Source organism: Eschscholzia californica, unplaced genomic scaffold, assembly GCF_041429995.1.
Source record: "Eschscholzia californica isolate CP2 unplaced genomic scaffold, dmEscCali1.0.p SCAF_5, whole genome shotgun sequence".
Classification (NCBI taxonomy): domain Eukaryota; kingdom Viridiplantae; phylum Streptophyta; class Magnoliopsida; order Ranunculales; family Papaveraceae; genus Eschscholzia; species Eschscholzia californica.
The window spans coordinates 30,100,749-30,122,088 of NW_028238472.1; the positions used below are offsets into that span (position 1 = coordinate 30,100,749).

A 21,340-nucleotide genomic window follows, 5' to 3' on the forward strand; every position below is an offset into this window, starting at 1 on the left:
ACCCTTATATTATTTATTTAAGGACTCTAAATTCAATATGGGTAATTTAGGGAAATTCTTTTAGTTAGCGAACAATAAATGAAAATGCTTAATAACTTGGATCTCCCAAAAGGTCAAACAAACCGGGGAGAAGGAGTGTTTATTCTTACATCGTATCACTACAGAGTGCGTAAAAATGAGAAATAGGAGCCCGCCGATGAGAACAAGTAGTAATCAGTGTGAAATACTAACGGATGCGATCATACCAGCACTAATCCACCGGATCCCATCAGAACTCCGAAGTTAAGCGTGCTTGGGCGAGAGTAGTACTAGGATGGGGGTGACCTACTGGGAAGTCCTCGTGTTGCATCCCTTTTTGCTCCTTAATTTTTTTTTCATCGTCTCGTCGGAGAGAGGGGGAAGAAAATAACCTGCCAAAGGCGGGTTAGGACCGTCGGATTTCCTAAAAAATGTTGTTTTCCGCATCATCCGTCCATTTTTCAGAATTTTGTTAAAGTCGAGGAAAATATCGGACCCTTATATTATTTATTTAAGGACTCTAAATTCAATATGGGTAATTTAGGGAAATTCTTTTAGTTAGCGAACAATAAATGAAAATGCTTAATAACTTGGATCTCCCAAAAGGTCAAACAAACCGGGGAGAAGGAGTGTTTATTCTTACATCGTATCACTACAGAGTGCGTAAAAATGAGAAATAGGAGCCCGCCGATGAGAACAAGTAGTAATCAGTGTGAAATACTAACGGATGCGATCATACCAGCACTAATCCACCGGATCCCATCAGAACTCCGAAGTTAAGCGTGCTTGGGCGAGAGTAGTACTAGGATGGGGGTGACCTACTGGGAAGTCCTCGTGTTGCATCCCTTTTTGCTCCTTAATTTTTTTTTCATCGTCTCGTCGGAGAGAGGGGGAAGAAAATAACCTGCCAAAGGCGGGTTAGGACCGTCGGATTTCCTAAAAAATGTTGTTTTCCGCATCATCCGTCCATTTTTCAGAATTTTGTTAAAGTCGAGGAAAATATCGGACCCTTATATTATTTATTTAAGGACTCTAAATTCAATATGGGTAATTTAGGGAAATTCTTTTAGTTAGCGAACAATAAATGAAAATGCTTAATAACTTGGATCTCCCAAAAGGTCAAACAAACCGGGGAGAAGGAGTGTTTATTCTTACATCGTATCACTACAGAGTGCGTAAAAATGAGAAATAGGAGCCCGCCGATGAGAACAAGTAGTAATCAGTGTGAAATACTAACGGATGCGATCATACCGGCACTAATCCACCGGATCCCATCAGAACTCCGAAGTTAAGCGTGCTTGGGCGAGAGTAGTACTAGGATGGGGGTGACCTCCTAGGAAGTCCTCGTGTTGCATCCCTTTTTGCTCCTTAATTTTTTTTTCATCGTCTCGTCGGAGAGAGGGGGAAGAAAATAACCTGCCAAAGGCGGGTTAGGACCGTCGGATTTCCTAAAAAATGTTGTTTTCCGCATCATCCGTCCATTTTTCAGAATTTTGTTAAATTCGAGGAAAATATCGGACCCTTATATTATTTATTTAAGGACTCTAAATTCAATATGGGTAATTTAGGGAAATTCTTTTAGTTAGCGAACAATAAATGAAAATGCTTAATAACTTGGATCTCCCAAAAGGTCAAACAAACCGGGGAGAAGGAGTGTTTATTCTTACATCGTATCACTACAGAGTGCGTAAAAATGAGAAATAGGAGCCCGCCGATGAGAACAAGTAGTAATCAGTGTGAAATACTAACGGATGCGATCATACCAGCACTAATCCACCGGATCCCATCAGACTTCCGAAGTTAAGCGTACTTGGGCGAGAGTAGTACTAGGATGGGGGTGACCTCCTGGGAAGTCCTCGTGTTGCATCCCTTTTTGCTCCTTAATTTTTTTTTCATCGTCTCGTCGGAGAGAGGAGGAAGAAAATAACCTGCCAAAGGCGGGTTAGGACCGTCGGATTTCCTAAAAAATGTTGTTTTCCGCATCATCCGTCCTTTTTTCAGAATTTTGTTAAATTCGAGGAAAATATCGGACCCTTATATTATTTATTTAAGGACTCTAAATTCAATATGGGTAATTTAGGGAAATTCTTTTAGTTAGCGAACAATAAATGAAAATGCTTAATGACTTGGATCTCCCAAAAGGTAAAACAAACCGGGGAGAAGGAGTGTTTATTCTTACATCGTATCACTACAGAGTGCGTAAAAATGAGAAATAGGAGCCCGCCGATGAGAACAAGTAGTAATCAGTGTGAAATACTAACGGATGCGATCATACCAGCACTTATCCACCGGATCCCATCAGAACTCCGAAGTTAAGCGTGCTTGGGCGAGAGTAGTACTAGGATGGGGGTGACCTACTGGGAAGTCCTCGTGTTGCATCCCTTTTTGCTCCTTAATTTTTTTTTCATCGTCTCGTCGGAGAAAGGGGGAAGAAAATAACCTGCCAAAGGCGGGTTAGGACCGTCGGATTTCCTAAAAAATGTTGTTTTCCGCATCATCCGTCCATTTTTCAGAATTTTGTTAAAGTCGAGGAAAATATCGGACCCTTATATTATTTATTTAAGGACTCTAAATTCAATATGGGTAATTTAGGGAAATTCTTTTAGTTAGCGAACAATAAATGAAAATGCTTAATAACTTGGATCTCCCAAAAGGTCAAACAAACCGGGGAGAAGGAGTGTTTATTCTTACATCGTATCACTACAGAGTGCGTAAAAATGAGAAATAGGAGCCCGCCGATGAGAACAAGTAGTAATCAGTGTGAAATACTAACGGATGCGATCATACCAGCACTAATCCACCGGATCCCACCAGAACTCTGAAGTTAAGCGTGCTTGGGCGAGAGTAGTACTAGGATGGGTGACCTCCTGGGAAGTCCTCGTGTTGCATCCCTTTTTGCTCCTTAATTTTTTTTTCATCGTCTCGTCGGAGAGAGGGGGAAGAAAATAACCTGTCAAAGGCGGGTTAGGACCGTCGGATTTCCTAAAAAATGTTGTTTTCCGCATCATCCGTCCATTTTTCAGAATTTTGTTAAAATCGAGGAAAATATCGGACCCTTATATTATTTATTTAAGGACTCTAAATTCAATATGGGTAATTTAGGGAAATTTTTTAGTTAGCGAACAATAAATGAAAATGCTTAATAACTTGGATCTCCCAAAAGGTCAAACAAACCGGGGAGAAGGAGTGTTTATTCTTACATCGTATCACTACAGAGTGCGTAAAAATGAGAAATAGGAGCCCGCCGATGAGAACAAGTAGTAATCAGTGTGAAATACTAACGGATGCGATCATACCAGCACTAATCCACCGGATCCCATCAGAACTCCGAAGTTAAGCGTGCTTGGGCGAGAGTAGTACTAGGATGGGGGTGACCTCCTGGGAAGTCCTCGTGTTGCATCCCTTTTTGCTCCTTAATTTTTTTTTCATCGTCTCGTCGGAGAGAGGGGGAAGAAAGTAACCTGCCAAAGGCGGGTTAGGACCGTCGGATTTCCTAAAAAATGTTGTTTTCCGCATCATCCGTCCATTTTTCAGAATTTTGTTAAAGTCGAGGAAAATATCGGACCCTTATATTATTTATTTAAGGACTCTAAATTAGATATGGGTAATTTAGGGAAATTCTTTTAGTTAGCGAACAATAAATGAAAATGCTTAATAACATGGATCTCCCAAAAGGTCAAACAAACCGGGGAGAAGGAGTGTTTATTCTTACATCGTATCACTACAGAGTGCGTAAAAATGAGAAATAAGATCCCGCCGATGAGAACAAGTAGTAATCAGTGTGAAATACTAACGGATGCGATCATACCAGCACTAATCCACCGGATCCCATCAGAACTCCGAAGTTAAGCGTGCTTGGGCGAGAGTAGTACTAGGATGGGGGTGACCTCCTGGGAAGTCCTCGTGTTGCATCCCTTTTTGCTCCTTAATTTTTTTTTCATCGTCTCGTCGGAGAGAGGGGAAAGAAAATTACCTGCCAAAGGCGGGTTAGGACCGTCGGATTTCCTAAAAAATGTTGTTTTCCGAATCATCCGTCCATTTTTCAGAATTTTGTTAAAGTCGAGGAAAATATCGGACCCTTATATTATTTATTTAAGGACTCTAAATTAGATATGGGTAATTTAGGGAAATTCTTTTAGTTAGCGAACAATAAATGAAAATGCTTAATAACATGGATCTCCCAAAAGGTCAAACAAACCGGGGTGAAGGAGTGTTTATTCTTACATCGTATCACTACAGAGTGCGTAAAAATGAGAAATAGGAGCCCGCCGATGAGAACAAGTAGTAATCAGTGTGAAATACTAACGGATGCGATCATACCAGCACTAATCCACCGGATCCCATCAGAACTCCGAAGTTAAGCGTGCTTGGGCGAGAGTAGTACTAGGATGGGGGTGACCTCCTGGGAAGTCCTCGTGTTGCATCCCTTTTTGCTCCTTAATTTTTTTTTCATCGTCTCGTCGGAGAGAGGAGGAAGAAAATAACCTGCCAAAGGCGGGTTAGGACCGTCGGATTTCCTAAAAAATGTTGTTTTCCGCATCATCCGTCCATTTTTCAGAATTTTGTTAAATTCGAGGAAAATATCGGACCCTTATATTATTTATTTAAGGACTCTAAATTCAATATGGGTAATTTAGGGAAATTCTTTTAGTTAGCGAACAATAAATGAAAATGCTTAATGACTTGGATCTCCCAAAAGGTAAAACAAACCGGGGAGAAGGAGTGTTTATTCTTACATCGTATCACTACAGAGTGCGTAAAAATGAGAAATAGGAGCCCGCCGATGAGAACAAGTAGTAATCAGTGTGAAATACTAACGGATGCGATCATACCAGCACTTATCCACCGGATCCCATCAGAACTCTGAAGTTAAGCGTGCTTGGGCGAGAGTAGTACTAGGATGGGGGTGACCTACTGGGAAGTCCTCGTGTTGCATCCCTTTTTGCTCCTTAATTTTTTTTTATCGTCTCGTCGGAGAAAGGGGGAAGAAAATAACCTGCCAAAGGCGGGTTAGGACCGTCGGATTTCCTAAAAAATGTTGTTTTCCGCATCATCCGTCCATTTTTCAGAATTTTGTTAAAGTCGAGGAAAATATCGGACCCTTATATTATTTATTTAAGGACTCTAAATTCAATATGGGTAATTTAGGGAAATTCTTTTAGTTAGCGAACAATAAATGAAAATGCTTAATAACTTGGATCTCCCAAAAGGTCAAACAAACCGGGGAGAAGGAGTGTTTATTCTTACATCGTATCACTACAGAGTGCGTAAAAATGAGAAATAGGAGCCCGCCGATGAGAACAAGTAGTAATCAGTGTGAAATATTAACGGATGCGATCATACCAGCACTAATCCACCAGATCCCATCAGAACTCTGAAGTTAAGCGTGCTTGGGCGAGAGTAGTACTAGGATGGGTGACCTCCTGGGAAGTCCTCGTGTTGCATCCCTTTTTGCTCCTTAATTTTTTTTTCATCGTCTCGTCGGAGAGAGGGGGAAGAAAATAACCTGCCAAAGGCGGGTTAGGACCGTCGGATTTCCTAAAAAATGTTGTTTTCCGCATCATCCGTCCATTTTTCAGAATTTTGTTAAAGTCGAGGAAAATATCGGACCCTTATATTATTTATTTAAGGACTCTAAATTCAATATGGGTAATTTAGGGAAATTCTTTTAGTTAGCGAACAATAAATGAAAATGCTTAATAACTTGGATCTCCCAAAAGGTTAAACAAACCGGGGAGAAGGAGTGTTTATTCTTACATCGTATCACTACAGAGTGCGTAAAAATGAGAAATAGGAGCCCGCCGATGAGAACAAGTAGTAATCAGTGTGAAATACTAACGGATGCGATCATACCAGCACTAATCCACCGGATCCCATCAGAACTCTGAAGTTAAGCGTGCTTGGGCGAGAGTAGTACTAGGATGGGTGACCTCCTGGGAAGTCCTCGTGTTGCATCCCTTTTTGCTCCTTAATTTCTTTTTCATCGTCTCGTCGGAGAGAGGGGGAAGAAAATAACCTGTCAAAGGCGGGTTAGGACCGTCGGATTTCCTAAAAAATGTTGTTTTCCGCATCATCCGTCCATTTTTCAGAATTTTGTTAAAGTCGAGGAAAATATCGGACCCTTATATTATTTATTTAAGGACTCTAAATTCAATATGGGTAATTTAGGGAAATTCTTTTAGTTAGCGAACAATAAATGAAAATGCTTAATAATTTGGATCTCCCAAAAGGTCAAACAAACCGGGGAGAAGGAGTGTTTATTCTTACATCGTATCACTACAGACTGCGTAAAAATGAGAAATAGGAGCCCGCCGATGAGAACAAGTAGTAATCAGTGTGAAATACTAACGGATGCGATCATACCAGCACTTATCCACCGGATCCCATCAGAACTCCGAAGTTAAGCGTGCTTGGGCGAGAGTAGTACTAGGATGGGGGTGACCTACTGGGAAGTCCTCGTGTTGCATCCCTTTTTGCTCCTTAATTTTTTTTTCATCGTCTCGTCGGAGAGAGGGGGAAGAAAATAACCTGCCAAAGGCGGGTTAGGACCGTCGGATTTCCTAAAAAATGTTGTTTTCCGCATCATCCGTCCATTTTTCAGAATTTTGTTAAAGTCGAGGAAAATATCGGACCCTTATATTATTTATTTAAGGACTCTAAATTCAATATGGGTAATTAAGGGAAATTCTTTTAGTTAGCGAACAATAAATGAAAATGCTTAATAACTTGGATCTCCCAAAAGGTCAAACAAACCGGGGAGAAGGAGTGTTTATTCTTACATCGTATCACTACAGAGTGCGTAAAAATGAGAAATATGAGCCCGCCGATGAGAACAAGTAGTAATCAGTGTGAAATACTAACGGATGCGATCATACCAGCACTAATCCACCGGATCCCATCAGAACTCCGAAGTTAAGCGTGCTTGGGCGAGAGTAGTACTAGGATGGGGGTGACCTCTTGGGAAGTCCTCGTGTTGCATCCCTTTTTGCTCCTTAATTTTTTTTTCATCGTCTCGTCGGAGAGAGGGGGAAGAAAATAACCGGCCAAAGGCGGGTTAGGACCGTCGGATTTCCTAAAAAATGTTGTTTTCCGCATCATCCGTCCATTTTTCAGAATTTTGTTAAAGTCGAGGAAAATATCGGACCCTTATATTATTTATTTAAGGACTCTAAATTAGATATGGGTAATTTAGGGAAATTCTTTTAGTTAGCGAACAATAAATGAAAATGCTTAATAACATGGATCTCCCAAAAGGTCAAACAAACCGGGGAGAAGGAGTGTTTATTCTTACATCGTATCACTACAGAGTGCGTAAAAATGAGAAATAAGATCCCGCCGATGAGAACAAGTAGTAATCAGTGTGAAATACTAACGGATACGATCATACCAGCACTAATCCACCGGATCCCATCAGAACTCCGAAGTTAAGCGTGCTTGGGCGAGAGTAGTACTAGGATGGGGGTGACCTCCTGGGAAGTCCTCGTGTTGCATCCCTTTTTGCTCCTTAATTTTTTTTTCATCGTCTCGTCGGAGAGAGGGGGAAGAAAATTACCTGCCAAAGGCGGGTTAGGACCGTCGGATTTCCTAAAAAATGTTGTTTTCCGCATCATCCGTCCATTTTTCAGAATTTTGTTAAAGTCGAGGAAAATATCGGACCCTTATATTATTTATTTAAGGACTCTAAATTAGATATGGGTAATTTAGGGAAATTCTTTTAGTTAGCGAACAATAAATGAAAATGCTTAATAACATGGATCTCCCAAAAGGTCAAACAAACCGGGGAGAAGGAGTGTTTATTCTTACATCGTATCACTACAGAGTGCGTAAAAATGAGAAATAGGAGCCCGCCGATGAGAACAAGTAGTAATCAGTGTGAAATACTAACGGATGCGATCATACCAGCACTAATCCACCGGATCCCATCAGAACTCCGAAGTTAAGCGTGCTTGGGCGAGAGTAGTACTAGGATGGGGGTGACCTCCTGGGAAGTCCTCGTGTTGCATCCCTTTTTGCTCCTTAATTTTTTTTTCATCGTCTCGTCGGAGAGAGGAGGAAGAAAATAACCTGCCAAAGGCGGGTTAGGACCGTCGGATTTCCTAAAAAATGTTGTTTTCCGCATCATCCGTCCATTTTTCAGAATTTTGTTAAATTCGAGGAAAATATCGGACCCTTATATTATTTATTTAAGGACTCTAAATTCAATATGGGTAATTTAGGGAAATTCTTTTAGTTAGCGAACAATAAATGAAAATGCTTAATGACTTGGATCTCCCAAAAGGTAAAACAAAGAAGGAGTGTTTATTCTTACATCGTATCACTACAGAGTGCGTAAAAATGAGAAATAGGAGCCCGCCGATGAGAACAAGTAGTAATCAGTGTGAAATACTAACGGATGCGATCATACCAGCACTTATCCACCGGATCCCATCAGAACTCCGAAGTTAAGCGTGCTTGGGCGAGAGTAGTACTAGGATGGGGGTGACCTACTGGGAAGTCCTCGTGTTGCATCCCTTTTTGCTCCTTAATTTTTTTTTCATCGTCTCGTCGGAGAAAGGGGGAAGAAAATAACTTGCCAAAGGCGGGTTAGGACCGTCGGATTTCCTAAAAAATGTTGTTTTCCGCATCATCCGTCCATTTTTCAGAATTTTGTTAAAGTCGAGGAAAATATCGGACCCTTATATTATTTATTTAAGGACTCTAAATTCAATATGGGTAATTTAGGGAAATTCTTTTAGTTAGCGAACAATAAATGAAAATGCTTAATAATTTGGATCTCCCAAAAGGTCAAACAAACCGGGGAGAAGGAGTGTTTATTCTTACATCGTATCACTACAGACTGCGTAAAAATGAGAAATAGGAGCCCGCCGATGAGAACAAGTAGTAATCAGTGTGAAATACTAACGGATGCGATCATACCAGCACTTATCCACCGGATCCCATCAGAACTCCGAAGTTAAGCGTGCTTGGGCGAGAGTAGTACTAGGATGGGGGTGACCTACTGGGAAGTCCTCGTGTTGCATCCCTTTTTGCTCCTTAATTTTTTTTTCATCGTCTCGTCAGAGAGAGGGGGAAGAAAATAACCTGCCAAAGGCGGGTTAGGACCGTCGGATTTCCTAAAAAATGTTGTTTTCCGCATCATCCGTCCATTTTTCAGAATTTTGTTAAAGTCGAGGAAAATATCGGACCCTTATATTATTTATTTAAGGACTCTAAATTCAATATGGGTAATTAAGGGAAATTCTTTTAGTTAGCGAACAATAAATGAAAATGCTTAATAACTTGGATCTCCCAAAAGGTCAAACAAACCGGGGAGAAGGAGTGTTTATTCTTACATCGTATCACTACAGAGTGCGTAAAAATGAGAAATATGAGCCCGCCGATGAGAACAAGTAGTAATCAGTGTGAAATACTAACGGATGCGATCATACCAGCACTAATCCACCGGATCCCATCAGAACTCCGAAGTTAAGCGTGCTTGGGCGAGAGTAGTACTAGGATGGGGGTGACCTCTTGGGAAGTCCTCGTGTTGCATCCCTTTTTGCTCCTTAATTTTTTTTTCATCGTCTCGTCGGAGAGAGGGGGAAGAAAATAACCGGCCAAAGGCGGGTTAGGACCGTCGGATTTCCTAAAAAATGTTGTTTTCCGCATCATCCGTCCATTTTTCAGAATTTTGTTAAAGTCGAGGAAAATATCGGACCCTTATATTATTTATTTAAGGACTCTAAATTAGATATGGGTAATTTAGGGAAATTCTTTTAGTTAGCGAACAATAAATGAAAATGCTTAATAACATGGATCTCCCAAAAGGTCAAACAAACCGGGGAGAAGGAGTGTTTATTCTTACATCGTATCACTACAGAGTGCGTAAAAATGAGAAATAAGATCCCGCCGATGAGAACAAGTAGTAATCAGTGTGAAATACTAACGGATACGATCATACCAGCACTAATCCACCGGATCCCATCAGAACTCCGAAGTTAAGCGTGCTTGGGCGAGAGTAGTACTAGGATGGGGGTGACCTCCTGGGAAGTCCTCGTGTTGCATCCCTTTTTGCTCCTAAATTTTTTTTTCATCGTCTCGTCGGAGAGAGGGGGAAGAAAATTACCTGCCAAAGGCGGGTTAGGACCGTCGGATTTCCTAAAAAATGTTGTTTTCCGCATCATCCGTCCATTTTTCAGAATTTTGTTAAAGTCGAGGAAAATATCGGACCCTTATATTATTTATTTAAGGACTCTAAATTAGATATGGGTAATTTAGGGAAATTCTTTTAGTTAGCGAACAATAAATGAAAATGCTTAATAACATGGATCTCCCAAAAGGTCAAACAAACCGGGGAGAAGGAGTGTTTATTCTTACATCGTATCACTACAGAGTGCGTAAAAATGAGAAATAGGAGCCCGCCGATGAGAACAAGTAGTAATCAGTGTGAAATACTAACGGATGCGATCATACCAGCACTAATCCACCGGATCCCATCAGAACTCCGAAGTTAAGCGTGCTTGGGCGAGAGTAGTACTAGGATGGGGGTGACCTCCTGGGAAGTCCTCGTGTTGCATCCCTTTTTGCTCCTTAATTTTTTTTTCATCGTCTCGTCGGAGAGAGGAGGAAGAAAATAACCTGCCAAAGGCGGGTTAGGACCGTCGGATTTCCTAAAAAATGTTGTTTTCCGCATCATCCGTCCATTTTTCAGAATTTTGTTAAATTCGAGGAAAATATCGGACCCTTATATTATTTATTTAAGGACACTAAATTCAATATGGGTAATTTAGGGAAATTCTTTTAGTTAGCGAACAATAAATGAAAATGCTTAATGACTTGGATCTCCCAAAAGGTAAAACAAAGAAGGAGTGTTTATTCTTACATCGTATCACTACAGAGTGCGTAAAAATGAGAAATAGGAGCCCGCCGATGAGAACAAGTAGTAATCAGTGTGAAATACTAACGGATGCGATCATACCAGCACTTATCCACCGGATCCCATCAGAACTCCGAAGTTAAGCGTGCTTGGGCGAGAGTAGTACTAGGATGGGGGTGACCTACTGGGAAGTCCTCGTGTTGCATCCCTTTTTGCTCCTTAATTTTTTTTTCATCGTCTCGTCGGAGAAAGGGGGAAGAAAATAACTTGCCAAAGGCGGGTTAGGACCGTCGGATTTCCTAAAAAATGTTGTTTTCCGCATCATCCGTCCATTTTTCAGAATTTTGTTAAAATCGAGGAAAATATCGGACCCTTATATTATTTATTTAAGGACTCTAAATTCAATATGGGTAATTTAGGGAAATTCTTTTAGTTAGCGAACAATAAATGAAAATGCTTAATAACTTGGATCTCCCAAAAGGTCAAACAAACCGGGGAGAAGGAGTGTTTATTCTTACATCGTATCACTACAGAGTGCGTAAAAATGAGAAATAGGAGCCCGCCGATGAGAACAAGTAGTAATCAGTGTGAAATACTAACGGATGCGATCATACCAGCACTAATCCACCGGATCCCATCAGAACTCCGAAGTTAAGCGTGCTTGGGCGAGACTAGTACTAGGATGGGGGTGACCTCCTGGGAAGTCCTCGTGTTGCATCCCTTTTTGCTCCTTAATTTTTTTTCATCGTCTCGTCGGAGAGAGGGGGAAGAAAGTAACTTGCCAAAGGCGGGTTAGGACCGTCGGATTTCCTAAAAAATGTTGTTGTCCGCATCATCCGTCCATTTTTCAGAATTTTGTTAAAGTCGAGGAAAATATCGGACCCTTATATTATTTATTTAAGGACTCTAAATTAGATATGGGTAATTTAGGGAAATTCTTTTAGTTAGCGAACAATAAATGAAAATGCTTAATAACATGGATCTCCCAAAAGGTCAAACAAACCGGGGAGAAGGAGTGTTTATTCTTACATCGTATCACTACAGAGTGCGTAAAAATGAGAAATAAGAGCCCGCCGATGAGAACAAGTAGTAATCAGTGTGAAATACTAACGGATGCGATCATACCAGCACTAATCCACCGGATCCCATCAGAACTCCGAAGTTAAGCGTGCTTGGGCGAGACTAGTACTAGGATGGGGGTGACCTCCTGGGAAGTCCTCGTGTTGCATCCCTTTTTGCTCCTTAATTTTTTTTCATCGTCTCGTCGGAGAGAGGGGGAAGAAAGTAACTTGCCAAAGGCGGGTTAGGACCGTCGGATTTCCTAAAAAATGTTGTTGTCCGCATCATCCGTCCATTTTTCAGAATTTTGTTAAAGTCGAGGAAAATATCGGACCCTTATATTATTTATTTAAGGACTCTAAATTAGATATGGGTAATTTAGGGAAATTCTTTTAGTTAGCGAACAATAAATGAAAATGCTTAATAACATGGATCTCCCAAAAGGTCAAACAAACCGGGGAGAAGGAGTGTTTATTCTTACATCGTATCACTACAGAGTGCGTAAAAATGAGAAATAAGAGCCCGCCGATGAGAACAAGTAGTAATCAGTGTGAAATACTAACGGATGCGATCATACCAGCACTAATCCACCGGATCCCATCAGAACTCCGAAGTTAAGCGTGCTTGGGCGAGACTAGTACTAGGATGGGGGTGACCTCCTGGGAAGTCCTCGTGTTGCATCCCTTTTTTGCTCCTTAATTTTTTTTCATCGTCTCGTCGGAGAGAGGGGGAAGAAAATAACCTGCCAAAGGCGGGTTAGGACCGTCGGATTTCCTAAAAAATGTTGTTTTCCGCATCATCCGTCCATTTTTCAGAATTTTGTTAAAGTCGAGGAAAATATCGGACCCTTATATTATTTATTTAAGGACTCTAAATTAGATATGGGTAATTTAGGGAAATTCTTTTAGTTAGCGAACAATAAATGAAAATGCTTAATAACATGGATCTCCCAAAAGGTCAAACAAACCGGGGAGAAGGAGTGTTTATTCTTACATCGTATCACTACAGAGTGCGTAAAAATGAGAAATAAGATCCCGCCGATGAGAACAAGTAGTAATCAGTGTGAAATACTAACGGATGCGATCATACCAGCACTAATCCACCGGATCCCATCAGAACTCCGAAGTTAAGCGTGCTTGGGCGAGAGTAGTACTAGGATGGGGGTGACCTCCTGGGAAGTCCTCGTGTTGCATCCCTTTTTGCTCCTTAATTTTTTTTTCATCGTCTCGTCGGAGAGAGGGGAAAGAAAATTACCTGCCAAAGGCGGGTTAGGACCGTCGGATTTCCTAAAAAATGTTGTTTTCCGAATCATCCGTCCATTTTTCAGAATTTTGTTAAAGTCGAGGAAAATATCGGACCCTTATATTATTTATTTAAGGACTCTAAATTAGATATGGGTAATTTAGGGAAATTCTTTTAGTTAGCGAACAATAAATGAAAATGCTTAATAACATGGATCTCCCAAAAGGTCAAACAAACCGGGGTGAAGGAGTGTTTATTCTTACATCGTATCACTACAGAGTGCGTAAAAATGAGAAATAGGAGCCCGCCGATGAGAACAAGTAGTAATCAGTGTGAAATACTAACGGATGCGATCATACCAGCACTAATCCACCGGATCCCATCAGAACTCCGAAGTTAAGCGTGCTTGGGCGAGAGTAGTACTAGGATGGGGGTGACCTCCTGGGAAGTCCTCGTGTTGCATCCCTTTTTGCTCCTTAATTTTTTTTTCATCGTCTCGTCGGAGAGAGGAGGAAGAAAATAACCTGCCAAAGGCGGGTTAGGACCGTCGGATTTCCTAAAAAATGTTGTTTTCCGCATCATCCGTCCATTTTTCAGAATTTTGTTAAAGTCGAGGAAAATATCGGACCCTTATATTATTTATTTAAGGACTCTAAATTCAATATGGGTAATTTAGGGAAATTCTTTTAGTTAGCGAACAATAAATGAAAATGCTTAATAACTTGGATCTCCCAAAAGGTCAAACAAACCGGGGAGAAGGAGTGTTTATTCTTACATCGTATCACTACAGAGTGCGTAAAAATGAGAAATAGGAGCCCGCCGATGAGAACAAGTAGTAATCAGTGTGAAATATTAACGGATGCGATCATACCAGCACTAATCCACCAGATCCCATCAGAACTCTGAAGTTAAGCGTGCTTGGGCGAGAGTAGTACTAGGATGGGTGACCTCCTGGGAAGTCCTCGTGTTGCATCCCTTTTTGCTCCTTAATTTTTTTTTCATCGTCTCGTCGGAGAGAGGGGGAAGAAAATAACCTGCCAAAGGCGGGTTAGGACCGTCGGATTTCCTAAAAAATGTTGTTTTCCGCATCATCCGTCCATTTTTCAGAATTTTGTTAAAGTCGAGGAAAATATCGGACCCTTATATTATTTATTTAAGGACTCTAAATTCAATATGGGTAATTTAGGGAAATTCTTTTAGTTAGCGAACAATAAATGAAAATGCTTAATAACTTGGATCTCCCAAAAGGTTAAACAAACCGGGGAGAAGGAGTGTTTATTCTTACATCGTATCACTACAGAGTGCGTAAAAATGAGAAATAGGAGCCCGCCGATGAGAACAAGTAGTAATCAGTGTGAAATACTAACGGATGCGATCATACCAGCACTAATCCACCGGATCCCATCAGAACTCTGAAGTTAAGCGTGCTTGGGCGAGAGTAGTACTAGGATGGGTGACCTCCTGGGAAGTCCTCGTGTTGCATCCCTTTTTGCTCCTTAATTTCTTTTTCATCGTCTCGTCGGAGAGAGGGGGAAGAAAATAACCTGTCAAAGGCGGGTTAGGACCGTCGGATTTCCTAAAAAATGTTGTTTTCCGCATCATCCGTCCATTTTTCAGAATTTTGTTAAAGTCGAGGAAAATATCGGACCCTTATATTATTTATTTAAGGACTCTAAATTCAATATGGGTAATTTAGGGAAATTCTTTTAGTTAGCGAACAATAAATGAAAATGCTTAATAATTTGGATCTCCCAAAAGGTCAAACAAACCGGGGAGAAGGAGTGTTTATTCTTACATCGTATCACTACAGACTGCGTAAAAATGAGAAATAGGAGCCCGCCGATGAGAACAAGTAGTAATCAGTGTGAAATACTAACGGATGCGATCATACCAGCACTTATCCACCGGATCCCATCAGAACTCCGAAGTTAAGCGTGCTTGGGCGAGAGTAGTACTAGGATGGGGGTGACCTACTGGGAAGTCCTCGTGTTGCATCCCTTTTTGCTCCTTAATTTTTTTTTCATCGTCTCGTCGGAGAGAGGGGGAAGAAAATAACCTGCCAAAGGCGGGTTAGGACCGTCGGATTTCCTAAAAAATGTTGTTTTCCGCATCATCCGTCCATTTTTCAGAATTTTGTTAAAGTCGAGGAAAATATCGGACCCTTATATTATTTATTTAAGGACTCTAAATTCAATATGGGTAATTAAGGGAAATTCTTTTAGTTAGCGAACAATAAATGAAAATGCTTAATAACTTGGATCTCCCAAAAGGTCAAACAAACCGGGGAGAAGGAGTGTTTATTCTTACATCGTATCACTACAGAGTGCGTAAAAATGAGAAATATGAGCCCGCCGATGAGAACAAGTAGTAATCAGTGTGAAATACTAACGGATGCGATCATACCAGCACTAATCCACCGGATCCCATCAGAACTCCGAAGTTAAGCGTGCTTGGGCGAGAGTAGTACTAGGATGGGGGTGACCTCTTGGGAAGTCCTCGTGTTGCATCCCTTTTTGCTCCTTAATTTTTTTTTCATCGTCTCGTCGGAGAGAGGGGGAAGAAAATAACCGGCCAAAGGCGGGTTAGGACCGTCGGATTTCCTAAAAAATGTTGTTTTCCGCATCATCCGTCCATTTTTCAGAATTTTGTTAAAGTCGAGGAAAATATCGGACCCTTATATTATTTATTTAAGGACTCTAAATTAGATATGGGTAATTTAGGGAAATTCTTTTAGTTAGCGAACAATAAATGAAAATGCTTAATAACATGGATCTCCCAAAAGGTCAAACAAACCGGGGAGAAGGAGTGTTTATTCTTACATCGTATCACTACAGAGTGCGTAAAAATGAGAAATAAGATCCCGCCGATGAGAACAAGTAGTAATCAGTGTGAAATACTAACGGATACGATCATACCAGCACTAATCCACCGGATCCCATCAGAACTCCGAAGTTAAGCGTGCTTGGGCGAGAGTAGTACTAGGATGGGGGTGACCTCCTGGGAAGTCCTCGTGTTGCATCCCTTTTTGCTCCTTAATTTTTTTTTCATCGTCTCGTCGGAGAGAGGGGGAAGAAAATTACCTGCCAAAGGCGGGTTAGGACCGTCGGATTTCCTAAAAAATGTTGTTTTCCGCATCATCCGTCCATTTTTCAGAATTTTGTTAAAGTCGAGGAAAATATCGGACCCTTATATTATTTATTTAAGGACTCTAAATTAGATATGGGTAATTTAGGGAAATTCTTTTAGTTAGCGAACAATAAATGAAAATGCTTAATAACATGGATCTCCCAAAAGGTCAAACAAACCGGGGAGAAGGAGTGTTTATTCTTACATCGTATCACTACAGAGTGCGTAAAAATGAGAAATAGGAGCCCGCCGATGAGAACAAGTAGTAATCAGTGTGAAATACTAACGGATGCGATCATACCAGCACTAATCCACCGGATCCCATCAGAACTCCGAAGTTAAGCGTGCTTGGGCGAGAGTAGTACTAGGATGGGGGTGACCTCCTGGGAAGTCCTCGTGTTGCATCCCTTTTTGCTCCTTAATTTTTTTTTCATCGTCTCGTCGGAGAGAGGAGGAAGAAAATAACCTGCCAAAGGCGGGTTAGGACCGTCGGATTTCCTAAAAAATGTTGTTTTCCGCATCATCCGTCCATTTTTCAGAATTTTGTTAAATTCGAGGAAAATATCGGACCCTTATATTATTTATTTAAGGACTCTAAATTCAATATGGGTAATTTAGGGAAATTCTTTTAGTTAGCGAACAATAAATGAAAATGCTTAATGACTTGGATCTCCCAAAAGGTAAAACAAAGAAGGAGTGTTTATTCTTACATCGTATCACTACAGAGTGCGTAAAAATGAGAAATAGGAGCCCGCCGATGAGAACAAGTAGTAATCAGTGTGAAATACTAACGGATGCGATCATACCAGCACTTATCCACCGGATCCCATCAGAACTCCGAAGTTAAGCGTGCTTGGGCGAGAGTAGTACTAGGATGGGGGTGACCTACTGGGAAGTCCTCGTGTTGCATCCCTTTTTGCTCCTTAATTTTTTTTTCATCGTCTCGTCGGAGAAAGGGGGAAGAAAATAACTTGCCAAAGGCGGGTTAGGACCGTCGGATTTCCTAAAAAATGTTGTTTTCCGCATCATCCGTCCATTTTTCAGAATTTTGTTAAAGTCGAGGAAAATATCGGACCCTTATATTATTTATTTAAGGACTCTAAATTCAATATGGGTAATTTAGGGAAATTCTTTTAGTTAGCGAACAATAAATGAAAATGCTTAATAATTTGGATCTCCCAAAAGGTCAAACAAACCGGGGAGAAGGAGTGTTTATTCTTACATCGTATCACTACAGACTGCGTAAAAATGAGAAATAGGAGCCCGCCGATGAGAACAAGTAGTAATCAGTGTGAAATACTAACGGATGCGATCATACCAGCACTTATCCACCGGATCCCATCAGAACTCCGAAGTTAAGCGTGCTTGGGCGAGAGTAGTACTAGGATGGGGGTGACCTACTGGGAAGTCCTCGTGTTGCATCCCTTTTTGCTCCTTAATTTTTTTTTCATCGTCTCGTCGGAGAGAGGGGGAAGAAAATAACCTGCCAAAGGCGGGTTAGGACCGTCGGATTTCCTAAAATATGTTGTTTTCCGCATCATCCGTCCATTTTTCAGAATTTTGTTAAAGTCGAGGAAAATATCGGACCCTTATATTATTTATTTAAGGACTCTAAATTCAATATGGGTAATTAAGGGAAATTCTTTTAGTTAGCGAACAATAAATGAAAATGCTTAATAACTTGGATCTCCCAAAAGGTCAAACAAACCGGGGAGAAGGAGTGTTTATTCTTACATCGTATCACTACAGAGTGCGTAAAAATGAGAAATATGAGCCCGCCGATGAGAACAAGTAGTAATCAGTGTGAAATACTAACGGATGCGATCATACCAGCACTAATCCACCGGATCCCATCAGAACTCCGAAGTTAAGCGTGCTTGGGCGAGAGTAGTACTAGGATGGGGGTGACCTCTTGGGAAGTCCTCGTGTTGCATCCCTTTTTGCTCCTTAATTTTTTTTTCATCGTCTCGTCGGAGAGAGGGGGAAGAAAATAACCGGCCAAAGGCGGGTTAGGACCGTCGGATTTCCTAAAAAATGTTGTTTTCCGCATCATCCGTCCATTTTTCAGAATTTTGTTAAAGTCGAGGAAAATATCGGACCCTTATATTATTTATTTAAGGACTCTAAATTAGATATGGGTAATTTAGGGAAATTCTTTTAGTTAGCGAACAATAAATGAAAATGCTTAATAACATGGATCTCCCAAAAGGTCAAACAAACCGGGGAGAAGGAGTGTTTATTCTTACATCGTATCACTACAGAGTGCGTAAAAATGAGAAATAAGATCCCGCCGATGAGAACAAGTAGTAATCAGTGTGAAATACTAACGGATACGATCATACCAGCACTAATCCACCGGATCCCATCAGAACTCCGAAGTTAAGCGTGCTTGGGCGAGAGTAGTACTAGGATGGGGGTGACCTCCTGGGAAGTCCTCGTGTTGCATCCCTTTTTGCTCCTAAATTTTTTTTTCATCGTCTCGTCGGAGAGAGGGGGAAGAAAATTACCTGCCAAAGGCGGGTTAGGACCGTCGGATTTCCTAAAAAATGTTGTTTTCCGCATCATCCGTCCATTTTTCAGAATTTTGTTAAAGTCGAGGAAAATATCGGACCCTTATATTATTTATTTAAGGACTCTAAATTAGATATGGGTAATTTAGGGAAATTCTTTTAGTTAGCGAACAATAAATGAAAATGCTTAATAACATGGATCTCCCAAAAGGTCAAACAAACCGGGGAGAAGGAGTGTTTATTCTTACATCGTATCACTACAGAGTGCGTAAAAATGAGAAATAGGAGCCCGCCGATGAGAACAAGTAGTAATCAGTGTGAAATACTAACGGATGCGATCATACCAGCACTAATCCACCGGATCCCATCAGAACTCCGAAGTTAAGCGTGCTTGGGCGAGAGTAGTACTAGGATGGGGGTGACCTCCTGGGAAGTCCTCGTGTTGCATCCCTTTTTGCTCCTTAATTTTTTTTTCATCGTCTCGTCGGAGAGAGGAGGAAGAAAATAACCTGCCAAAGGCGGGTTAGGACCGTCGGATTTCCTAAAAAATGTTGTTTTCCGCATCATCCGTCCATTTTTCAGAATTTTGTTAAATTCGAGGAAAATATCGGACCCTTATATTATTTATTTAAGGACACTAAATTCAATATGGGTAATTTAGGGAAATTCTTTTAGTTAGCGAACAATAAATGAAAATGCTTAATGACTTGGATCTCCCAAAAGGTAAAACAAAGAAGGAGTGTTTATTCTTACATCGTATCACTACAGAGTGCGTAAAAATGAGAAATAGGAGCCCGCCGATGAGAACAAGTAGTAATCAGTGTGAAATACTAACGGATGCGATCATACCAGCACTTATCCACCGGATCCCATCAGAACTCCGAAGTTAAGCGTGCTTGGGCGAGAGTAGTACTAGGATGGGGGTGACCTACTGGGAAGTCCTCGTGTTGCATCCCTTTTTGCTCCTTAATTTTTTTTTCATCGTCTCGTCGGAGAAAGGGGGAAGAAAATAACTTGCCAAAGGCGGGTTAGGACCGTCGGATTTCCTAAAAAATGTTGTTTTCCGCATCATCCGTCCATTTTTCAGAATTTTGTTAAAATCGAGGAAAATATCGGACCCTTATATTATTTATTTAAGGACTCTAAATTCAATATGGGTAATTTAGGGAAATTCTTTTAGTTAGCGAACAATAAATGAAAATGCTTAATAACTTGGATCTCCCAAAAGGTCAAACAAACCGGGGAGAAGGAGTGTTTATTCTTACATCGTATCACTACAGAGTGCGTAAAAATGAGAAATAGGAGCCCGCCGATGAGAACAAGTAGTAATCAGTGTGAAATACTAACGGATGCGATCATACCAGCACTAATCCACCGGATCCCATCAGAACTCCGAAGTTAAGCGTGCTTGGGCGAGACTAGTACTAGGATGGGGGTGACCTCCTGGGAAGTCCTCGTGTTGCATCCCTTTTTGCTCCTTAATTTTTTTTCATCGTCTCGTCGGAGAGAGGGGGAAGAAAGTAACTTGCCAAAGGCGGGTTAGGACCGTCGGATTTCCTAAAAAATGTTGTTGTCCGCATCATCCGTCCATTTTTCAGAATTTTGTTAAAGTCGAGGAAAATATCGGACCCTTATATTATTTATTTAAGGACTCTAAATTAGATATGGGTAATTTAGGGAAATTCTTTTAGTTAGCGAACAATAAATGAAAATGCTTAATAACATGGATCTCCCAAAAGGTCAAACAAACCGGGGAGAAGGAGTGTTTATTCTTACATCGTATCACTACAGAGTGCGTAAAAATGAGAAATAAGAGCCCGCCGATGAGAACAAGTAGTAATCAGTGTGAAATACTAACGGATGCGATCATACCAGCACTAATCCACCGGATCCCATCAGAACTCCGAAGTTAAGCGTGCTTGGGCGAGACTAGTACTAGGATGGGGGTGACCTCCTGGGAAGTCCTCGTGTTGCATCCCTTTTTGCTCCTTAATTTTTTTTCATCGTCTCGTCGGAGAGAGGGGGAAGAAAGTAACTTGCCAAAGGCGGGTTAGGACCGTCGGATTTCCTAAAAAATGTTGTTGTCCGCATCATCCGTCCATTTTTCAGAATTTTGTTAAAGTCGAGGAAAATATCGGACCCTTATATTATTTATTTAAGGACTCTAAATTAGATATGGGTAATTTAGGGAAATTCTTTTAGTTAGCGAACAATAAATGAAAATGCTTAATAACATGGATCTCCCAAAAGGTCAAACAAACCGGGGAGAAGGAGTGTTTATTCTTACATCGTATCACTACAGAGTGCGTAAAAATGAGAAATAAGAGCCCGCCGATGAGAACAAGTAGTAATCAGTGTGAAATACTAACGGATGCGATCATACCAGCACTAATCCACCGGATCCCATCAGAACTCCGAAGTTAAGCGTGCTTGGGCGAGACTAGTACTAGGATGGGGGTGACCTCCTGGGAAGTCCTCGTGTTGCATCCCTTTTTTGCTCCTTAATTTTTTTTCATCGTCTCGTCGGAGA

General features: G+C 40.9%; 40 non-coding genes and 2 pseudogenes across 40 annotated transcripts; all 42 read left to right on the forward strand.

The window, feature by feature from the left end:
- Nucleotides 1-231: 231 nt before the first annotated feature.
- On the forward strand, nt 232-352 carry LOC147538248 (5S ribosomal RNA). Its single transcript, XR_015226659.1, has one exon. It is a non-coding gene; the product is annotated as a 5S ribosomal RNA (ribosomal RNA).
- A 391-nt stretch (nt 353-743) lies between these two features.
- LOC147538249 (5S ribosomal RNA) lies at nt 744-864 on the forward strand. Its single transcript, XR_015226660.1, has one exon. It is a non-coding gene; the product is annotated as a 5S ribosomal RNA (ribosomal RNA).
- Nucleotides 865-1,255: 391 nt separating this feature from the next.
- On the forward strand, nt 1,256-1,376 carry LOC147538250 (5S ribosomal RNA). The gene has a single exon (XR_015226688.1). It is a non-coding gene; the product is annotated as a 5S ribosomal RNA (ribosomal RNA).
- Nucleotides 1,377-1,767: 391 nt separating this feature from the next.
- LOC147538251 (5S ribosomal RNA) lies at nt 1,768-1,888 on the forward strand (annotated as a pseudogene).
- A 391-nt stretch (nt 1,889-2,279) lies between these two features.
- Nucleotides 2,280-2,400, forward strand: LOC147538252 (5S ribosomal RNA). The gene has a single exon (XR_015226696.1). It is a non-coding gene; the product is annotated as a 5S ribosomal RNA (ribosomal RNA).
- Nucleotides 2,401-2,791: 391 nt separating this feature from the next.
- LOC147538253 (5S ribosomal RNA) lies at nt 2,792-2,910 on the forward strand. The gene has a single exon (XR_015226509.1). It is a non-coding gene; the product is annotated as a 5S ribosomal RNA (ribosomal RNA).
- Nucleotides 2,911-3,300: 390 nt separating this feature from the next.
- LOC147538254 (5S ribosomal RNA) lies at nt 3,301-3,421 on the forward strand. The gene has a single exon (XR_015226518.1). It is a non-coding gene; the product is annotated as a 5S ribosomal RNA (ribosomal RNA).
- A 391-nt stretch (nt 3,422-3,812) lies between these two features.
- LOC147538255 (5S ribosomal RNA) lies at nt 3,813-3,933 on the forward strand. The gene has a single exon (XR_015226519.1). It is a non-coding gene; the product is annotated as a 5S ribosomal RNA (ribosomal RNA).
- Nucleotides 3,934-4,324: 391 nt separating this feature from the next.
- LOC147538256 (5S ribosomal RNA) lies at nt 4,325-4,445 on the forward strand. The gene has a single exon (XR_015226520.1). It is a non-coding gene; the product is annotated as a 5S ribosomal RNA (ribosomal RNA).
- Nucleotides 4,446-4,836: 391 nt separating this feature from the next.
- On the forward strand, nt 4,837-4,957 carry LOC147538257 (5S ribosomal RNA; annotated as a pseudogene).
- A 390-nt stretch (nt 4,958-5,347) lies between these two features.
- On the forward strand, nt 5,348-5,466 carry LOC147538258 (5S ribosomal RNA). The gene has a single exon (XR_015226823.1). It is a non-coding gene; the product is annotated as a 5S ribosomal RNA (ribosomal RNA).
- A 391-nt stretch (nt 5,467-5,857) lies between these two features.
- LOC147538259 (5S ribosomal RNA) lies at nt 5,858-5,976 on the forward strand. Its single transcript, XR_015226473.1, has one exon. It is a non-coding gene; the product is annotated as a 5S ribosomal RNA (ribosomal RNA).
- Nucleotides 5,977-6,367: 391 nt separating this feature from the next.
- LOC147538260 (5S ribosomal RNA) lies at nt 6,368-6,488 on the forward strand. The gene has a single exon (XR_015226697.1). It is a non-coding gene; the product is annotated as a 5S ribosomal RNA (ribosomal RNA).
- Nucleotides 6,489-6,879: 391 nt separating this feature from the next.
- LOC147538261 (5S ribosomal RNA) lies at nt 6,880-7,000 on the forward strand. Its single transcript, XR_015226633.1, has one exon. It is a non-coding gene; the product is annotated as a 5S ribosomal RNA (ribosomal RNA).
- Nucleotides 7,001-7,391: 391 nt separating this feature from the next.
- On the forward strand, nt 7,392-7,512 carry LOC147538262 (5S ribosomal RNA). Its single transcript, XR_015226768.1, has one exon. It is a non-coding gene; the product is annotated as a 5S ribosomal RNA (ribosomal RNA).
- A 391-nt stretch (nt 7,513-7,903) lies between these two features.
- On the forward strand, nt 7,904-8,024 carry LOC147538263 (5S ribosomal RNA). The gene has a single exon (XR_015226521.1). It is a non-coding gene; the product is annotated as a 5S ribosomal RNA (ribosomal RNA).
- A 384-nt stretch (nt 8,025-8,408) lies between these two features.
- LOC147538264 (5S ribosomal RNA) lies at nt 8,409-8,529 on the forward strand. The gene has a single exon (XR_015226698.1). It is a non-coding gene; the product is annotated as a 5S ribosomal RNA (ribosomal RNA).
- Nucleotides 8,530-8,920: 391 nt separating this feature from the next.
- Nucleotides 8,921-9,041, forward strand: LOC147538265 (5S ribosomal RNA). Its single transcript, XR_015226700.1, has one exon. It is a non-coding gene; the product is annotated as a 5S ribosomal RNA (ribosomal RNA).
- A 391-nt stretch (nt 9,042-9,432) lies between these two features.
- LOC147538266 (5S ribosomal RNA) lies at nt 9,433-9,553 on the forward strand. The gene has a single exon (XR_015226634.1). It is a non-coding gene; the product is annotated as a 5S ribosomal RNA (ribosomal RNA).
- A 391-nt stretch (nt 9,554-9,944) lies between these two features.
- LOC147538267 (5S ribosomal RNA) lies at nt 9,945-10,065 on the forward strand. Its single transcript, XR_015226769.1, has one exon. It is a non-coding gene; the product is annotated as a 5S ribosomal RNA (ribosomal RNA).
- Nucleotides 10,066-10,456: 391 nt separating this feature from the next.
- LOC147538268 (5S ribosomal RNA) lies at nt 10,457-10,577 on the forward strand. Its single transcript, XR_015226522.1, has one exon. It is a non-coding gene; the product is annotated as a 5S ribosomal RNA (ribosomal RNA).
- A 384-nt stretch (nt 10,578-10,961) lies between these two features.
- Nucleotides 10,962-11,082, forward strand: LOC147538269 (5S ribosomal RNA). The gene has a single exon (XR_015226701.1). It is a non-coding gene; the product is annotated as a 5S ribosomal RNA (ribosomal RNA).
- A 391-nt stretch (nt 11,083-11,473) lies between these two features.
- On the forward strand, nt 11,474-11,594 carry LOC147538270 (5S ribosomal RNA). Its single transcript, XR_015226640.1, has one exon. It is a non-coding gene; the product is annotated as a 5S ribosomal RNA (ribosomal RNA).
- A 390-nt stretch (nt 11,595-11,984) lies between these two features.
- LOC147538271 (5S ribosomal RNA) lies at nt 11,985-12,105 on the forward strand. Its single transcript, XR_015226641.1, has one exon. It is a non-coding gene; the product is annotated as a 5S ribosomal RNA (ribosomal RNA).
- Nucleotides 12,106-12,495: 390 nt separating this feature from the next.
- On the forward strand, nt 12,496-12,616 carry LOC147538272 (5S ribosomal RNA). Its single transcript, XR_015226643.1, has one exon. It is a non-coding gene; the product is annotated as a 5S ribosomal RNA (ribosomal RNA).
- A 391-nt stretch (nt 12,617-13,007) lies between these two features.
- Nucleotides 13,008-13,128, forward strand: LOC147538273 (5S ribosomal RNA). Its single transcript, XR_015226523.1, has one exon. It is a non-coding gene; the product is annotated as a 5S ribosomal RNA (ribosomal RNA).
- A 391-nt stretch (nt 13,129-13,519) lies between these two features.
- Nucleotides 13,520-13,640, forward strand: LOC147538274 (5S ribosomal RNA). The gene has a single exon (XR_015226524.1). It is a non-coding gene; the product is annotated as a 5S ribosomal RNA (ribosomal RNA).
- A 391-nt stretch (nt 13,641-14,031) lies between these two features.
- On the forward strand, nt 14,032-14,150 carry LOC147538275 (5S ribosomal RNA). Its single transcript, XR_015226829.1, has one exon. It is a non-coding gene; the product is annotated as a 5S ribosomal RNA (ribosomal RNA).
- A 391-nt stretch (nt 14,151-14,541) lies between these two features.
- LOC147538276 (5S ribosomal RNA) lies at nt 14,542-14,660 on the forward strand. The gene has a single exon (XR_015226474.1). It is a non-coding gene; the product is annotated as a 5S ribosomal RNA (ribosomal RNA).
- A 391-nt stretch (nt 14,661-15,051) lies between these two features.
- Nucleotides 15,052-15,172, forward strand: LOC147538277 (5S ribosomal RNA). The gene has a single exon (XR_015226702.1). It is a non-coding gene; the product is annotated as a 5S ribosomal RNA (ribosomal RNA).
- Nucleotides 15,173-15,563: 391 nt separating this feature from the next.
- Nucleotides 15,564-15,684, forward strand: LOC147538278 (5S ribosomal RNA). The gene has a single exon (XR_015226635.1). It is a non-coding gene; the product is annotated as a 5S ribosomal RNA (ribosomal RNA).
- Nucleotides 15,685-16,075: 391 nt separating this feature from the next.
- Nucleotides 16,076-16,196, forward strand: LOC147538279 (5S ribosomal RNA). Its single transcript, XR_015226770.1, has one exon. It is a non-coding gene; the product is annotated as a 5S ribosomal RNA (ribosomal RNA).
- Nucleotides 16,197-16,587: 391 nt separating this feature from the next.
- Nucleotides 16,588-16,708, forward strand: LOC147538280 (5S ribosomal RNA). Its single transcript, XR_015226525.1, has one exon. It is a non-coding gene; the product is annotated as a 5S ribosomal RNA (ribosomal RNA).
- Nucleotides 16,709-17,092: 384 nt separating this feature from the next.
- Nucleotides 17,093-17,213, forward strand: LOC147538281 (5S ribosomal RNA). Its single transcript, XR_015226703.1, has one exon. It is a non-coding gene; the product is annotated as a 5S ribosomal RNA (ribosomal RNA).
- Nucleotides 17,214-17,604: 391 nt separating this feature from the next.
- Nucleotides 17,605-17,725, forward strand: LOC147538282 (5S ribosomal RNA). Its single transcript, XR_015226704.1, has one exon. It is a non-coding gene; the product is annotated as a 5S ribosomal RNA (ribosomal RNA).
- A 391-nt stretch (nt 17,726-18,116) lies between these two features.
- On the forward strand, nt 18,117-18,237 carry LOC147538283 (5S ribosomal RNA). The gene has a single exon (XR_015226636.1). It is a non-coding gene; the product is annotated as a 5S ribosomal RNA (ribosomal RNA).
- A 391-nt stretch (nt 18,238-18,628) lies between these two features.
- LOC147538284 (5S ribosomal RNA) lies at nt 18,629-18,749 on the forward strand. Its single transcript, XR_015226771.1, has one exon. It is a non-coding gene; the product is annotated as a 5S ribosomal RNA (ribosomal RNA).
- A 391-nt stretch (nt 18,750-19,140) lies between these two features.
- On the forward strand, nt 19,141-19,261 carry LOC147538285 (5S ribosomal RNA). Its single transcript, XR_015226526.1, has one exon. It is a non-coding gene; the product is annotated as a 5S ribosomal RNA (ribosomal RNA).
- A 384-nt stretch (nt 19,262-19,645) lies between these two features.
- On the forward strand, nt 19,646-19,766 carry LOC147538286 (5S ribosomal RNA). Its single transcript, XR_015226705.1, has one exon. It is a non-coding gene; the product is annotated as a 5S ribosomal RNA (ribosomal RNA).
- A 391-nt stretch (nt 19,767-20,157) lies between these two features.
- Nucleotides 20,158-20,278, forward strand: LOC147538287 (5S ribosomal RNA). Its single transcript, XR_015226644.1, has one exon. It is a non-coding gene; the product is annotated as a 5S ribosomal RNA (ribosomal RNA).
- Nucleotides 20,279-20,668: 390 nt separating this feature from the next.
- Nucleotides 20,669-20,789, forward strand: LOC147538288 (5S ribosomal RNA). Its single transcript, XR_015226645.1, has one exon. It is a non-coding gene; the product is annotated as a 5S ribosomal RNA (ribosomal RNA).
- A 390-nt stretch (nt 20,790-21,179) lies between these two features.
- Nucleotides 21,180-21,300, forward strand: LOC147538289 (5S ribosomal RNA). Its single transcript, XR_015226646.1, has one exon. It is a non-coding gene; the product is annotated as a 5S ribosomal RNA (ribosomal RNA).
- The last annotated feature ends 40 nt before the right edge of the window (nt 21,301-21,340 follow it).